We start from the raw sequence: 11,965 nt of genomic DNA on the forward strand, positions 1-11,965 counted from the left end.
AATCATCTATTATTTGCTTTGTAGGGCATATGGAAGCCATGGAGAACAAGAAGATATCATTTTGGCAAAAAAGAAGAAAAGCAGAATTTCATACTACCCCCATACTACCCGAGTATGGGGGCCGTATGCTACTATGTGATGGATTGATTTGGTGTTTCTGTCCGATTTCCATACTACCCGAGTATCACGGGGGCCATATGGAGGCCGTATGCACCCCGTATGGAACGTGAATCTAGGGTTTTTGAGTGCTATACGACCCCCATACGACCCCTATACGGCCCGTATGCCTCGGGGGGTATATATACTCACTTTTAGGGCTGATTAAAAAGACTTTTTGTTGGCCGACTTTTTGGGGAGATCATTTGGGAGATCTTTGGGCGACCTTGGGGAGGAGAAAGAGGGCGAGAAAGCTAGAAGATCATTGAAGCCCAAGGTCCAAGGCTCTCAAGGCAAGAAGGCAACATCATTCAAAAAGGGAGATCGATCACGACTTGAAGGAAGGAGAATCGCGGCTAGAGGGCGTCATTCGGCATTCCTTTGGCGGGGGAGCGTCATTCGGCATATTCTCGCCTCAACCTTCACCATTTCATCTAGGGAGTGTCATACTATGTCTTTGTTTCATGTTTTTGCTTGATTGTATGCTTTGTTATGAGATGATGACACACTAGACCCCCCAAGGCCACGGGTGTTGGTGAACCTTGGGGGTTTTATCATGTATTTTGGATGATTACTTGTTAATTCTATGCTTGGGTATGTTTTGAGATCTAATCCATTGTTTTCATGCTAAGTGTTACACCAAGGAGAAATCCGTAGCTCTTTTTATGAATGATGCATGTAGATGTGACTTGCTCGCATGTATTAGGTCATGAATGGATTAGAAGGGGATACTTGTATCATCACACCAAGAAATCGGGTGTTTGGTAGCCCTCCATGTAGGTTTAATCCGAAGAAGAGTAGGTTTATTCCTAAGCGAGATTTCCTTGTACTTAATGCAATCGTAGGAATGTAGATTTGGAAGAAATTCCTATCTATGTTCAGTATGGGATTAGGGTTCAATCGCCGAGAAATTGGGGTTGTTCTAATCTTGGAATCTCATGGTCCAATTTACCCTTGCATCTTTAAATCATCATCCATGTTGCATGATAACCCCTCAAGGGGATCCACATCCATAGGCCTTTGCACTTCATTGATTCTCTTGCTTGCTTATTGCTTGTTCTCTCTAATTTGCTAGCAAATCTTGTGTTTAGTTTTATTTGTATTTAGTAGAGTAAAATCCATCACTTAAGATCTTAGGCTAGATAATAGCTCGAGAAGGAGTAATAGGAGATCCTTAGCCCCGTGGAATACGATCCTCGTGTCTTTGCACGAGGTATTACTTGGCGATCCCGTACACTTGCGGAGAAGCGATCAGTGGGTAGTCGAATCCACAAGGAATAGTGATAGAAACAAGAAGATTGCTAGTTTACTAAAGTGAAGATGAATTAATATGTGTGTGAACAAAATCAAAATGAAAAGAACTAAAGAAAATAAGGAAGAGAGGCGTAATAAAATGAGAGGAAAGGCAATCGATGATAAATGGGGCACTCGGGCATTGCTCCCCTTAGGATTATTGTCTCAAGTGCAAGACCAATCATTATACTTCCTAACTAATGTCTAATGAGTCATGGAGATCCTTAAACACACGGTCCCAAAACTTAACGTCAACCGTGACTAACTCAACTGTATGCCCCGGTGGAGAAATTTCTCAGTCTCGACACCTCACACTATGCTTGGTTGATTTGGCCTCTAGGGATTCCAAGTGATAAACCCTATTCTCTAATATAGATCTAATCCTTTGGTACATGTGAAAGACCCCTAATCACAATTAAGCCCTAAATACTAAGGATTACTTCAACGCTTCACTCTGTTGCTGGCACAGCTAAACCCCAACAGAGTTTGTCTCTTAGCACTTCACTCTATTGTGACTGCAAAGAACTCTTAGAATGTGGAGGTAGGGTAAATCACATCACAGGGGAAAGAGGAATCTCCGCTACCTCTCGACTCACCTTCTCAACCCTTTGCAATATAGTATTGTCTAACCCTCATGGTGTGTCACTCATCCACAAGGATAACCAAGATGGATTCTCAACCCTAGTGTCACTTCAAGGGAAAATCAACACAACAAGCATTCAAGAATGAAAGTCAATTAAAAACTTCAATTAAGGAAAGTATAATAAAAGGTCAAAGAAAAAATATCATCCTAGGGTTTACAAGTACAAGAACCCACTAAGGGTTTAGCTCTCCATGGAGCAAAATACAATCAACAATAAAGTCAAAAGTAAAGAGACACATGATAAGCGCTTGTGTACTAAGAATGCGAAGTATTCTTTCTTACAATGAGCATTACTTTTATCAGGTTTTTACGCTAATACGTGTGTTTTTGTCTTATTTTGTGGATACAGGGTTGTGGAGCCAAATAGAGAAGAAAGGAGCCAAAGTATATTGCAAATGCATTATGTTGATGGAATCTTGAAGTGGAGACACGAGAAGAAGCAAGTTGTGCTCGAGACATATCAGTGTTTGCCAACCTCCATTATGCTTAATGGAATATGTAAATTGGAGAGACACAAAGGCAATCACACTCATGTGTTTCGACTTGTACAAGGCTAGCAAGATTTCCATCAAATGTACTTTTACTTGAGGATGCAATGTGATCTACAGCATAGACGTGTGCCCGTTTGTGTTTCCTTAGTGAAAAGTGTGGATTTAGGAGTATTTTGGTGGGATACTATAGCAGGTTAATGTGGCAAATCACTGTAGTAAATTACTATAGAAGTTACTATTCACAGGCCGTTGAAAAAACCAAGTTCTGCAGATTCACGCGGCCGTGTGGAAATTCCACATGCCCGCGTGGATTCCTGATTCCAGCCCTATATAATGCCGCAATTCAGCCGGATTTCAAAATCCTTCTTTCGATCTTTTTTCTATCTTTTGAGAGGCTTGTAGCTAGGGTTTAGAGGGTCTTTGGCAAGGCTTTTGTAGTGGTTCTATGGCTTTGACACCACATTTCTCTTGGAAGTTAATTATTAGGGAAGCTTTCATCGACACCAATCCGATGAGGTTTGCCCTAGGCTTGAGAATAGGACCTCTGTAGAGGATGAGGTTACTCCACAAGACCATCAACACGAATATCGAGGGGTTTTTCTTATGGATTACATGTTTTTACTTCCAATTTCATTATTGATTGTATCTTGTTCCATGGAGAGATAAACCCCCTAGTGGGTACTTGGACTTGTAAACCCTAGGATGCTATTGTTTCATTGACATTTTATTATGTTTTCCTTAATTGATGTCTTTAATTGAGTTCTAATCTTGAATGCTTATTGATTGATTTCTCCATTAGAGTGATACTAGAGTTGAGAGTCTACATTGGTAATGCTTGTGAGTGAGTGACACACCATGAGAATTATACAAAGCAAGATTGGAGAGGCTTGAGAGGGTGAGTCGAGAGGTAGCGGAGCATCCCCTTTCCCCTCCGTTGTGATTTATCCTACCTCTATTTCCTAGAGTCCTTTGCGGTTATAATATAGTGAAGTGCTAAGAGAGGAACTCCAATAGGGCTTAGTTGCGCGAGCAACAGAGTGAAGCACTGAAGTAATCCTTAGTATTTGGGGCTTAATCATGACTAGAGGTCTTTCACTTGGACCAAAGGGTTAGATCTACATATAGGAATAGGATTTATCATTTGGGATCCCTAGAACTTCTTACAACTTTGCACAGTGTGAGGTGTTGAGACTGAGCGATTTCTCCTCCAGGATATAGTGTAGAGTTAGTCATGATTAACCTTAGATTTGGGACCATGTATTTTAGGATTTCTATGACTCATTAAGCATCAGTTAGGAGATATAATAGTTGGTATTGCACTTGAAGCAATAACCCTAGGGGGAGCAATGTCCGAGTACCCCACTTTCTATCGATTGCCTTTCCTATCAGTTTATCATACCTCTGTTTCTTATTCTCTTTAGTCTCGTTCACATTGATTTTATCCACACCATTATTGTTACATTTTCACTTACTTAAGTAGCAATCGCTGTGTTTCTATTCACTATTCCATGTGGATACGATAAGCCACTCACCTAGGATTTATTACTTCGACAAACTCATACACTTGCGGGTCACACACAAGGGGCGTGTGAAGTTTTTGGCACCGTTGCCAGGGAATAGGCTTTTTGTAAACAATTTGCACTTTGTTATTTAGCTATTCATCATTTATTCTATTTTACACTTTCTTATTCTATCATCATTCTGATTTGTTTTCCTTTCTTTTGTAGCAACTCCAGGTTATGACCCGAGGAAACCCTTCGACATTGTTGAAGGAAATCCGGACATTGAACGAAGAATTCATAGAAGTGGGAAAGAACCTGTACATGAAAAGTCTAATCAAGCTGAGATAGAAGGTTAAGGGTTAGATAATACGACAGAACAGAATGAGCAGCAGAGGACACTCTCAGATTATGACAGACCCTCAGTTTTGGGCACACGGGTTATTATTGTGCGGCCACCGATTACGGCTAAGAATTTTGAGCTAAATCCGACATTCATCCATATGTTATAGCAGTCCACATAGTTTAATGGTTTGGCCGATGAGGATCCAAACGGTCACATACAGAATTTCTTGGAAGTGTGCTACATGCTCCAAATCAATGGTGTTATGGATGATGACATCAAGTTGTAAGTGTTCCCATTGTCTTTGAAGGGGAGAGCGAAGCAATGGCTATATTCATTACCTAGAGCATCGATTACTACATGGGAGGAGATAGTAGAAGCTTTTCTTACCTTATATTTCCCTCCCAAAAAATCTACAAAGCTTATGAATGAAATATCCTCCTTCGTGCAAACGGAATTGGAGTTTCTATTTGAGACATGGGAGAGGTTTAAGGAGCTCATATGGATATGTCCTCAACATGGGTTTCCCGAGTGGATGGTTATTCAGATTTTTTACAATGGATTGAACCCTAAAACAAGGCAGTTACTTGATGCAGTAGCAGGAGGTACCTTAGGTGGCAAGACCCTGGAGAAGTATGATAATTGATTGAAGAAATGGATTTGAATAGCTACCAATGGAATACAAGAGAGAAGAAGAAAGTGGTCGATCTCCATGAGATTGATGCGGTTACATTATTGGCGGAACAAGTGGAGTCATTGAGCAAGAAGTTAGATACTCTAACTTCTACTAGATTGGCAGTCGTAATGAATTGTATCGGATATGGAGGAAGCCATGCTCCATCTGATTGCCCGATAGCTATTGGTCATACATCCTCTATGGAACAAGTTGATTTTGTAGGTAATACGATGAGGGGCCAAGGAAATCCATATAACAATACCTACAATGTGGGTTGGGTATCATGTAAACCGCAAGTGCACGGGTGTCAAAGTAATAAATCCCAGGTGATTAGGTATCGTATCCACAGGAAATAGTGAATAGAAACACTTAAATTATTTCTTAACTAAGCGAAAAAGTGAATAATAGTTGTGTGACAAGATGTAATGTAACAAAAGTAAAAGAGACAAGGAAGAGAGTACAAGTAAAAGTAAGACAATCGATATAAATGGGGGTACCAGGATATTACTCCACCTAGGACAATCATTTCAAGTGCAAAATCCTCTATAATGCTTTCTAACTAATGCATTAATGAGTCATGGAGATCCTTCAATACATGGTCCCAAATCTAAGGTTAATGATGCCTAACTCTATACATGTCCTGGAGGAGAAATTGAACAATCTTTCAACCTCGCGACTCGTAGTAGAATCACAATGAGTTCTAGGGATTCCAAGTGATAAAATCCTCTTCCCTAGATGTAGACCTAACCCTTTGGTCTCGGCAGAAGGTCCTAGTCACAATTAAGCCCTAGGTGCTAAAATCACTTCAACGCTTCACTACATTGCCTCTATAACTAAGCCCAAGTAGAAATTCATCCCTTAGCCCATTCACTCTACTATGACCACAAAGAACTCAAGGAAATGGAGGTAGGATAAATCACACTGGAGGAGAAAGGGGACGCTCCGCTACCTCTCAACTCACCCTCTCAACCCTTTCCAATCTAACTTTGTCTTACTCTTGTGGTGTGTCACTCACTCACAAGGGTTACCAAGGTGAACTCTCAACCCTAGTGTCACTCTAAGGGAGCATTCAATCAATGAAGCATTCAAGATGTGAACTCAAATAAAACATCAATTAATGAAAGCATAATAACAAGGCTTACTGAAACAAATACATCCTAGCGTTCACAAATCCAAGTACCCACTAGAGGGTTTAGCTCTCCATGGAGCTAGTTACAATCAATGAAATTGAATGTAAAAACAAGTAATCCATAGAAAACCACCTTGATAGTCATGACGATGGTCTTATGGAGAAGCCTCTACTCATGTAAGGGTCCCTTTGTCCGGGCTAGGATTCACCTCACCGGATCAGTGCCGATGAAATCTCTCCCGCTAACCTTCTTCCAAATGGAGCATGATGTCACAATCGTAGAACCTCTCCCAATCCCTAGCTAATACCTCTCAAAGCCTTTGTCGCCACCCTCTCTCAAGATGGGGAAAAGATGGAGAAAAGAATGCCAAAATCAGGGCTGAAATCGGCCTTAAATAGGGATAGAATCGGGTATCCACAAGGGCTCGAGGAATAGCTGCGCAGGCGTGTGGAATTTCCACATGCCAGTGTGGATTCGGTTGAAATCATTTTTCTCTGCCGGCTGTGAAGTGTACCTGCTACAATGAATTCATACAGTGTTTGCTATAGTACCCTGCTACAATACCAGCCGAAATAGTCGAATCCATGTTGTCATCGAGGTAGCGTAGCGGGCACACATTTACGTCATAAGTCATTTTGTTTCTTCAATAAATGGCTGCATTGGTGGAGATCTTGCTATACATGCACAAGCCGGAATATTTGAATGTGACTGCCTTTGTGCCCCTCCAAATCATTGTGCTAACTTGAATATGAGGAGTTCGGCACATATTCTCACATCTTTAACCCGACTTATATCTTCGCGTTTGATCCTTGTCAAGATTTCCTCCAAATGGTGCATTCATGATCTACATTGGCTTCTTTCTCTAACATTCGGCTTCACAACCCTATATGCATGAAAGGTAACATAAATGCACATATATTAGCGCTAAAACCTGATAAAAGTAATGCTTATCATAAGGAAGGAACACTTCGCTTTCTTATCACACAAGCATCTTATCAAAACTCCCCACACTTAAGCTTTTTGTGTGTCCTCAAGCAAAATGAAAACATTAAGGAATAGATGAAGGAAATATTGGAAGTGCTTGGCCTTAGGTTCACCAAAGCATACAAAGATAGTATTCTACAAGTAAGTAGAAGTTTCCAACATTAAGTATGAAAATTCAATGCTCTAGCTAGAAACTTGAATAAAAAGGACAACAAACCCGAAATTGTGTAAGTGTGTGTAAAACTCACTCAAGTCAAACCAAGATATACTCCTCGAAGTTCTTGGTAAAAAGCGGACTTGTTATCTACAAAAAGTAGCTGAAAATTTGAAAAATGGTAGTAGCTTCACATCCTCTAAGGTAGCCCTTTCCAAAGCTGCTGCTAAGGTCTCTTTCACATTTCGAGGTTGGTAGCTCTTTCTACAGGGGTGGTAGCTACAATCATCCCATGAGATAGCTCTTTATCTCATTAGGGCATAACTAGATGCCGACTTATTAAGGTAGCTTCATACTTCATAGGTGATAACACATTCCACCCAAAATGCACTACTAAACAATATATCTATTTTTTCTTTCTTTTCTTTTTCCATTTTTTTTTCAAAATTAAAAAAAGACACAACTATAACTAGTCTCTTTAACATCAAGACTTAGAGTTTCTAAAGAGTTTAGTGAGTAGTGCAACAAGTGTGAATCAGGGCAAAAATTCTAGAAATTCAAGTAAAACTAGAGCATGAGATCATTGATGTTAAAAATTCATCTAAAACTCAAGAATCAATTATTGCAACTAAGGGTGAACCGCCATTGGCTCATGTGAGCATGTATAACAATCAAACTAATATAAAAGATATGTGCACTATGAAACTACTCCCACACCTCTCACACATGGTTGTATATTGTCCCCAATGTACACACTGCAAGCTCACTCTAATCATATATCAATCAAGAACATATGTGGGAGAGCAATCAAAACAATACTCCTAACTCCTAGTGTTGCATTTGATGGAGCTAAATCATGGGAGTGGTGTTCCAATGGGTTGTGAAGCACACATGGCCAAGTGCCTAAGTACCTTAGTTTGTGTCCATGACAAGCTCTCAATTCCTATCGGACAAGACCATCTACGCAGATGACACGAGAGGGTTCGATGAAAGCTCCATAAAATCAAAAACAACTCCTGAGTATACAAAGATAAGGCAATGAGGTACTAACTTCGAGACAACAAAATGAAAATAAACTCAGAAGGAAAGTCCTTTCGAGTATACAGCATCTAACAAAAACAAAATAAAAGAGAATAAAAGAAATAAAAATGACAAATCAGTGTTGGTGTCATGCTTGGGCTCATCATCACTCGTTTGATGCCGATGCTACCGGTGATGGTGATGCTGGAGGAACCGGAGGAAGTCATGGTCGTCAGAGAACCAATGGTGATCTCGCGCCTTGCTCTAGCAATCTCTGTAAATGTCAAAATATCGCCATGAACTCTATGTACGCTGCGTAGGCGCACTGCCGACCTGAACCTCCAGTCAATCTCTCCATGGTCTCAACAATCTCCGTGTGTATCACCCCCACAGCACTCTCGAGCCTCTCAAAACGATCATAAACTTGAGATGGTGAAAACATGCGCACTGGGATGGATCCTCTGCTACCAGTGGTGTCTCAATCCTAGTCTGCGTAGGCAGAGGATCCTGTGCCAACCGAGATCCCTCTATCATGTAACCACTCCCATTAGGCATCTCCAGATCAGGTACAATTCGTACATGCACTCCACACCCATACCTACGAAGCATCCCCATCTTTCTAATCATCTCTACACAAAAGGGGGTCGGTATGATTGTCTTCTCAATCCTTCTAATAGTGTCTCGTAGGCCTATACCAATGATGAGTCTAGTGATGTACGTGCCCAAGAAAAGGACACCGATCCTAGTATGTGGCAAGATTAATTGGCCAGCGCTGGACCATAGAATATAAGTAAAGAAGCTCCTATCGGCTAAAAACGGCAGTGCTATCACCACGTCCAATTACTAATCGGCTTAGGACAACGTGCATATATCTGTAACTTGGTTGAGATAAACAGGTAGCCTTTCACACCCTTGGTTCATACTAACCACGCCGGGTAATCGACAATATGCATTGAGGGGTTAAGCTACCGATGTAATCATGAGAGTTGCTCATACTCTTTCTATGGTAGTTGATAAGTGCTTGTGCGATATGAATCGGGTTGCTCATTCCTTATGTTGAGCATTACTTTTTCAGGTTTTACATTAATATGTGTGTGTTTTGTTACTTTTATGCAGGTAGGGTTGTGAGGGCCGCATGAAGGAAATAGGCCAATGTGAATCATAATGCACCTATTTTGGAGGAGATCTCGCTAAGGTTCAAAGCGAAGACATGTAGGTCGAGATGACAAGGATGCTGTGAGCAGTGTGCCAACCTCCTCGTAGTCAGTGAGCACTATCTCATTTGGAGGGGCACAAAAGGCGGCAGGTCCACACACTCGAGCATTTCCCTGATTTATACATATAAGAACAAGAGATCCACCAACGCGTACATCATTGAAGAAGCAAGTGATTCTGACGACGTGGCGCATGTGCCCGCTTTACCGCTACTCAATGAAAGTATGGAATTAGCGAGTATTTCCCGGGCAGTGTCTTGTAGAGAGGGTGATAGCAAAACGAGAAATGGCAGTAGTCACCGTAATAGTAGCCCGGCCGAAAGTCGAGGAAGCGAGAGAATCACGATGTGGCGTGTGGGAGTGTCCAGGTGCGCGTGGAAATTCCACAGGGCGCAGTGACATCATACGCGCCACGTGCGATGCGCCCGATTCAACCCTCCTATTTAAAAGCATCTGATTTCGGCCCTATTTGCGTGATTCTTTTCGATATTTTTCCTAACTTGCGAGAGGGCTTCGGCTGGGTTTTACGGGGGTATTGGCCAAGGTTTTGGAGAGGTTCTATGGCTCTCGACTATCGTGATTCCATTAGGAAATGAAAGGGTTTGTAGAAGCTGATCGAGGCGTGTCCATCTTCGGGCGAAGGAATCATCGACTGACGAGTAAGAGGACTTTCCACAAGACCATCACCACTTGTCATCGAGTTTCTTTTATGGATTTATTGCTTTTACGTTTGATTTCTTTGATTGTACTTAGCTCCATGGAGGTAAAACTAGTGGGTACTTCGGTGCATTGTGAACCCTGGATGTATTCGCTTCATTGAACTGCTTTTATTATGCTTTTTCAATAAATTGATATGTTTATTGTGAGTTCCAACCTTGAATGCTTGATTGTATGAACATTTCCCCTTGAGCGACACCGGTTGAGAGTTCTTGTTGGTAACTCAGTGAGTGAGTGACACACCACGAGGCGTTAGATAAAAGCTAGGAGTCGGAGAGGGGTTGAGAGGGTGAGTCGAGAGGTGGCTGCGTTCCTTTCCCTCCGGGACGTGATGTCTCACCTGCGTTCGGTGTTTGTGGCCGCCAATAAGAGTGAATGGTCTATGGGATGGAACCTGCGTTAGCCCTAGTTAAGCATGCAATGGAGTGAAGCGTGAGGGGATCTTTGTATCTAGGGGCTTAATTGTGGCTGGGACCTTCCGCCGGACGAGGTTGGGTCTATCCAGTAGGGAGGCTGTATTTATCACTTGGAATCCCTATGAGCTCATTGCAACTTTATTCGAAAGTCGCCGAGGTTGAGAGGGTTATTTAATCTCCTCCGGGACATGAAATAGAGTTAGGCATAGTTGACCTTAGATTTCGCGTACTTTATATGTATGTAAGGATTTCCACGACTCACCATTGCATTGATTAGGAAGCATAATAGAGAGTTCTTTGCACTGAAATGATTTTCATAGGTGAAGCATCATCAGCAGTACCCATCTTCCATCGTTACACTTGCCTCCTCCTTGCTTTTGCTCTCTTACTTGTTGCTTTTAATTGCTGAGAGTGAATCATTACCGCGCTTGCTGGTGTTGATACTCCTGCTCCACGTGGATTCATTATGGGTTATTACTTCGACAAACCCTGCACTTGCAGAGACATAAGCAAGAGACATGGTGTGGTGTTTCATCTTTGGCTGAGATCAAGCGCTTTTATGTGACGAATACTACGAACTATACTTAATATATACATTAAAATAATGATGTCTTGGGGATTACAGATAATGACTGCAATCATGCCCAATTTGATATAGCATTTCCTCGTTTTATTGTCTCATCATCTCCTTGGCGATTGCTAAGTGCAGGAACTTGTTTGACCAAACTACATTTTGAACAAAATGATGGGCCGTAAAATATAAACTGGCAGCTTGCCTTGCTAACTACTTTTCTTTGTTCGCTTACTAGAGGCCATTTCTGGAAAAGAATTTAATTCGTTATAATAGTACGTGTCGATCGGCCAAAACGCCGCGCGCGCATGGCTGGACAACATTTGAGGTTGGGATCAAACTGGATGTTGCTCTCAGGTTGACATCCTCAAATTCGGTATCTAAATGGTTGGTCAAGCAAGAGACCGGGCTCGGCCTGTGCGGGCTCCCAGAGGCAGTGAGATGACCCCGGTGGTGGCTCTGCTGAGCAGTGGCAGTGCTGCATCCTGCCTGTTGCTGTTACCCCATCATTTGTTGACGAATCGTCGCAGTTCGACCAATTGTGAACGCAGACCGGAAAGGTGTTGGCCGTGTGTGTGAGGCGACAGACACAATCTCGTGGGAACACCACTCTCAATGAGAACTTTACACCCCTTCAGACTAATCAGTCTGAGCTCCA

General features: G+C 41.9%; 1 non-coding gene across 1 annotated transcript; it reads right to left on the reverse strand.

Moving 5' to 3' along the window:
* Positions 1-4,843: 4,843 nt before the first annotated feature.
* Positions 4,844-4,950, reverse strand: LOC120255464. The gene has a single exon (XR_005535019.1). It is a non-coding gene; the product is annotated as a small nucleolar RNA R71 (small nucleolar RNA).
* Between the last annotated feature and the right edge of the window lie 7,015 nt (positions 4,951-11,965).

This window comes from Dioscorea cayenensis, unplaced genomic scaffold (assembly GCF_009730915.1).
Source record: "Dioscorea cayenensis subsp. rotundata cultivar TDr96_F1 unplaced genomic scaffold, TDr96_F1_v2_PseudoChromosome.rev07_lg8_w22 25.fasta BLBR01001018.1, whole genome shotgun sequence".
In the NCBI taxonomy this organism is placed as follows: domain Eukaryota; kingdom Viridiplantae; phylum Streptophyta; class Magnoliopsida; order Dioscoreales; family Dioscoreaceae; genus Dioscorea; species Dioscorea cayenensis.